Raw genomic sequence first — 6,000 nt, forward strand, 5'->3', positions numbered from 1 at the left:
TCTTAGCTTCAGTTTAGTCTTAGTATTAGTCAGGATGCAGTCCGTGTAGCCCACTGTGACATGCAAAGGTAATTCAGTAGCTGGGCTGCAACCCAATAACAACCAATTATATTTACAACATTTTGTTAGCGTAACTCTCATGGTTTCATTTTTATGACACTGCTATTTTAAGGTTTGCTACTGTGTTCATTCTTCTTTTTCAAGGCTAAGATTCAGAACCAGAGCAGAGAGATGAGTTACCTAAGTGACTTCTCTTCAGAAAAAGCATATGAACTGAATGTGGGGGAAGCCGTACACAGAGAATACTTGCAAAACTGCCCTAAGATTACCATACCAAATTTCCTGCCTCGTGCTAAGTTTACATAAAATTATCCTGAAATATTAGTGGATTTTTATTCTTTTGGAACAAAACAATTTAATTGACCTAACATTTTTAGTTGTCAGAGCAGTCCTCAGATCACTGGCTATCACGGTCACAGACATTTAAACTAACATTCTCTCCCTGTTTTCCAATAAAAGTCAGAATTTGGAACATGTATTCAGTAAACACATCTATGTATAGCGCATTGGGAAAAATAACTCAGCGTAATTCAAGGCACTGTTTTGTTTTCCCAGTTCCCAAACTTTGCAGAACTCTGCTCGAATCTTTACTGAATTTTAACAAGTTAACAGCACCGCTAGATTCCGTCTCTATTCTTAGATTGCTCAGTCTGTGAGATAGATGCTCAGCCATGACCCGAAAACCCCATCCTATTATTTCTTTTTTCCTTAAATATTGTATTGCTTTAGTAAAAATCACTCTTATCCATCCTAGCATTTGCTATCCCTAAATTTACTTGCTTCTATTTTTTTCCTCTTGTTTCGGGTGGCCTTATGACACACACAAATACTTGCTTCAACTTTTCAATATAAAATCCCAGCAGAGAAAAATACTGTCTTCCCGTCTTTAAACAAGCATCATTAGACATTTTTTACCTCTGGCGACAGCAAGAAAGGATGGCTTTGCTGAAGCGTCTGTGTCAAAAACCCTAAGTGCCTGGGAACCGAAGTGCACCATCGCAGGGAGTAGTCACCAGCAAAGGAATGCCAGCTACTTACCAATGAGATCCCAGCTGCCTCTGTCCATATCGGGAACTCTCAATCCCGTTCTCCCATCCTCCTGCCCTGGGTGCAGCGCAGATGGAGTAGTTCCTTCTTTGCTCCTCAGCCTGTGGCAGAACAGAAATCTCAGAGTTCTGAGTCCTTCACTGGGAATTCTCCTCCGGCTTGCCCTGCCTCTCCCAGCATAGGGGACCCAGGTGAGGCATCCTCCTGGCCACAGGCTTTAATGGCACTTGGCTGACGGTTGTTGCACGGGGCGGAGGAGTTGGAAAATGCAGGCAGGTGCAGGTGGGCGCCTCCTCCCGCTGCTGCTCGGGGCTCGCGCGGATGCTCCAATGCGTCCACGCGCCCCGCACCGCGCGCCCTGACTGGCTGGGTCCCTCCAGGAGCGGCCCGCGCCCCTCCCGCTCAGCGCTGTCACCGTCGCCAGGCGCCTCGCTGCCTCGCGCTGCAAAGGCTCATTTAGCATGTCCCTGCCTGTAAAAGACTGTGTGCCTCAAGCAGGGCTTTGGATTTCTTTCTTTTATACGTGGTACTCCACTCACATCACTGGCCAACCGGTACCATCCCCCCACACCTTCTCTCCAAAGTGAGAAAGGCTGTTTACCCCTACCTGTCCACTTCTGGGTGCTTCACGTTCACCAGTGACAGCGAACGTGCTGGTTGAAGGATGCACTGGAGCTGGCAGACTCTAGGTCCCTTCCTCCCTTGGTCTGTTGCTGTCCCTGCTGATAACCAGGCTGTGCTGATAGCTCAGACACAGGAGGCTCAGACCCGGGCACGCACCTATGTAGGCTCCAGAAGGGAACTGGCACTTGGGAGAGTGTGGTTTGGTTCTAACTGGTAGGCAATTCTCTTTTGTGAATACATGCTAATTCCCTCTAAGGGCGCTGGGCTTGGGATTTATCGCTTGTCATTAATGGTGGGGTGGTGGCAGTGGTGGCTTACACTGAGTTCTGGAACAGTCAAGGAAATAACATATTTGGCTCTTGTTTGTTTGTTTGTTTTATTTTTGTTTTGTTTTCTGAAATTTTCTTTCACAATGCCCATAGCTGGAAAAATAGTCCAGGTAGTAAATCCGGTGTGGCAGTTTTAGTGTCATTGATCTGCTGATTTCTGGACTTTCCCTGCCTTTGAGTGCTCCAGTTTCATGTGTCTGGTGGTAATCGAGTATTTATGAAATAAATTCTGTTACATGCATTTTGCCTCCAACTCCATGTGGCTTGCACCTGTACGTGACAAGGTTGGAAATCACACACACTCTCTTCTCTGTCAGCCTGACTACACTCGGAACTCCGCAGGAGCCATGGGCTGCATCTGTACCAAGGGGTGCACGCTGTTCACACGTGTGTGAGTCCAGTCCAGCCCTGCATTCAGGGGGATGGTTCCTCTGTGTGCGGCTTTGGCCCTCAGTGGGCTACGGAAGGCTGTAATTGGCAAGGCACGCAGAGACTGTAGCTGGAAGCCAGATACTATTGGAGCTCTCTCCTCCCGTTGCTACAGCTTTCCTGGTAATTAAAATTAGTCGTTTTCCTGGTCCTTGGCTCTTCTCACGCTGTGCAAACACCAAGGCTGCTTTGCATGGCTCCCCTCAGGATCTAGGCTGGCTTCTTTCTCACAGTAAAGACAATTCTATGTGTTCGTATTTAATGCTTCTCTACCCTTCCATACTTTTTATTTTCTTGTTCCTGCTTTCCGTAATTGGGTTATTTTCCTTATGTGTTGACTGAGCAGTTGTTGGAAAGAGTCAAGTTTTCTGGGCGGTTTCTCTGCTTTGCTGGCCTCATGCCTACAGCAGGCTGTTGGTTAGGGGAAAAAATTACCAGAGTTTTAGAAGATCTTTAAGTATATTGCAAGATAGACTCAGAGCCTAAGAGCTTTAAAGTTTTTTTAAAAAATTGTGCGACAAGTTTTGGGCTTTTAAATGTTTATAGTAATTGAACACCTACATCTTTCTGGTGTCGGAGACGGATCCTGCTGGTCTCTCCCTCGCTGCATTTCCTGGAATACAACTATGGGTGATTTCTTATCTTTTTTTTTTTTGAGTCATTAAATCTTTGTTTGATATATTTTCTTTCAACTAGCCTTAATCCAGAAAGGATGACAATTGACACCTAGAAATTCATTCACTATAGTAAATAATGGGTGTAGCCCAATAAATCAAGGCATGAGGTCAAGAATTACGAGAAAAGATGAGATGGGATGAAGCCAGAAAGGAGGGTGATGAGGTTTAATCTCTCCTCTCTTATAAAACATGCCTAGTTTATCATTCACATTAGCAGACACCAACAAGAAGGATGTATGACCAACAAGAAGGATGTATGACCGCCACATGACTCAGGGTGTGTTTCCACAGGTAATCAATATGAGTGAGAAAATCTGCCTCTCCAAAAACATAAGTGAGCCAGGCTTTGTGATGCACACCTGTTTACTCAACACTCAAGGAGCCTGAAGCAGGAGGATCAAGAATTTGACTACAGCCTGGACTACATAGTCAGGCAATTTTCAAATCAAACAATCAAATAAAAAGAATGATAAAGATGGAGTAAACCTTGCTCTCATTAAACAAAATGAATGTGTAACTGAGACAAACTATCAAGTTTTTAGAAATGTAACAATGTATTATGGGATAGTATTTTTCCCTCTTGAGATTGCTCCTTTGAAAGACATGTCTGATTAATTAGACATATTAAGATCTCTTCCTGTCCTTTCAGACTGAGGATGACAGTGTCCACTTGGGACTGACAAAGTTACTCAACTAATTTCTTCAGAACCCGGAGTGTACAGACTGATTTTTTCTTCTTTTATTACTTATAGTGTTGACAAATATATATTACATATCAATATGCGTATATTTATACATGTATATACATATATATAATCTGTCTGACTGCATCTTTCTGAAGTCAAGCTTAGAATGCATCACGGAGCTCACTGGAAGTTGTGTACACTATGTCCATATTCCTGTATTCTGTCATAGCCACAGCGCTGCAGCATGAGCAAAGAACGCTTCACATAAGAAAATATCTCTTTGTGTGAAGGAATCAAGCTAGCTTATGCTTTCTGAGCACCTTTCAAGCGTACTCACAAATACCATCACTGGGATTCTTTTTGTTACTGTCATGTGGAAGTGGCATTTTTAGAAAGTATGGACTTGACTTAAGATGCCTGTTTAAAAGATATGAAACCTGCAACACTCATATAAAACCCCAGGGCTTCAGATTTAGTGAAATATTATTAAAACATCAATCCATGCTATTTGGCAGGGCCAATGACATTTTGGATGGCTAGCCCATTCTCCACATTGGTAGAATATTGAGTCCTGAATGAATTAAAATTACTGTCTGAGAAGGCACGTGAGTGTTGCATTAGGCAAGCTTTTCCAAGCCACCCTTCAGGTGCTCTATCTTTTGCCACATTGCTCTTCTGATCTTGTTGTCTAACTGCCTTTGTGCAACTGTCTTATTCCTTTTGTCTCCCGGTCCCCAGTGGGTAAGAAGCAGATGCTGTGCAGAAGCGGCCATGCTGTCATGTCTAAACTCTTGTCTTGTTTGTGCTACAGATTATTTTCTTTAAACCACACTTTCTGTTCTTTCTCCTTGCATTGCGCTTGTTTATGGGTGATTCTGTGTTCCAGTTAAATGATCACAATTATTATTATCTACTACCAAGTAGAGCTTCAAGTGGGCAGATTCACATTTGCTTAATTATGCAGGTTCACTGGCCCATCAACTTCATCTATTGGGGCTATGTTTTCTGTTTGCATTGTTGGTCAAAGTGGAACAAAAGATACAGTTAAGGAAATGAAAAAAATTACATTGCTAGTTTAGGGCAGCATTATCAGTAGGTGTGAATTAAATACAAAAATACCAAGTAAACTTTGATTGGAAATGAGCACACTTTGAGGCTTTTCATTTTGGTTTAGGTTTATAAATTCATGTCCTTCTCCTATCGGAACTGATTTCTGGAAACAGAATAGACGAATCCTCGTACGACTGTGTGAATCTGTCAACTTAATTAGCAGCTGCTGCAGCAACAGCAGCAAAGAGCATTGCCTGCGCTGTGCGTGTACAGATAACCATGCACAACTGCACCAATAGGAACTGTGACGTCACGGCTCTCAGAGCAGTGCTCTGGTGGCAGAGTCCCAGGTTCCAGTTCATAGTGTGGAAAAGTTCTCCCTCTGGGTGGAATTCATGCTTAGACTCTATGCTCTAAGAAAACCTGATCCTCCTCAAAGACAGGAGGAGAGGAAGAATGAGGAGAGGGAGAGAACTGAAGTTTGCAAGAGGGATGGACTAAAGAATCTAAGACATTGGGAAGTCGGAGGAAATGTTGGCAGATTACTACCAATTTGTTTTTGATTTTAAGCAAGTAACTTCCTTTGTTATTTCTTTATTCTTGAGTTAGTTTTCAATCTCAAGGTGTCTATAAATCTTAATGTATTGACGCTTGCCTTTTGGTGAAGGCAGGATTTTGTTCTCCCTGGCAGCATTTGAAATTGCTGTGAAATCCAGACTGACTTAGATCTTCGCAATCCTCCCACCCTAGTGTCCCAAATGCTGGTGTGGCCCCCGAATTTCCGTCTAAAAGAAGCTGTGTTTTACTTTGTATAGAATTCTCTCCGTATATTTTACTTTATAAAATTGTATCAATCTAAGAAGAAAACCTTTAGGATCCATATACCCCTGAGAAAATACTTCCACAGTCTGTTTACTAACCGGCTTTGCCACCCTGGAGGAAATGTCTCCAAACATTTCCTGTATTGGTCAACTGCTGCACCTGGTCCTGACGGGTTCTCAAAGGGGTGTGAGTAAATCCTGAGGGGCTGTGCGGGGGTGTGAGTAAATCCTGAGGGGTTGTGCGGGGGTGTGAGTAAATCCTGAGGGGCTGTGCGGG

The 6,000-nt window shown here is 43.3% G+C and overlaps 1 protein-coding gene across 1 annotated transcript in view; it reads right to left on the reverse strand.

Moving 5' to 3' along the window:
* Cntn5 (contactin 5) overlaps window positions 1–1,747 on the reverse strand; it is a 1,200,756-nt gene extending 1,199,009 nt beyond the window's left edge. The window contains exons 1-2 of the mRNA XM_026779314.1: window positions 1,715–1,747; window positions 1,099–1,208 (exon numbers count right to left, since the gene is read on the reverse strand). The gene's annotated coding sequence lies outside the window, so the exon portion shown is untranslated. The remainder of the gene's footprint in view (window positions 1–1,098; window positions 1,209–1,714) is intronic.
* Window positions 1,748–6,000: the final 4,253 nt, after the last annotated feature.

This window comes from Microtus ochrogaster, chromosome 5 (genome assembly GCF_000317375.1).
Source record: "Microtus ochrogaster isolate Prairie Vole_2 chromosome 5, MicOch1.0, whole genome shotgun sequence".
NCBI lineage: Eukaryota > Metazoa > Chordata > Mammalia > Rodentia > Cricetidae > Microtus > Microtus ochrogaster.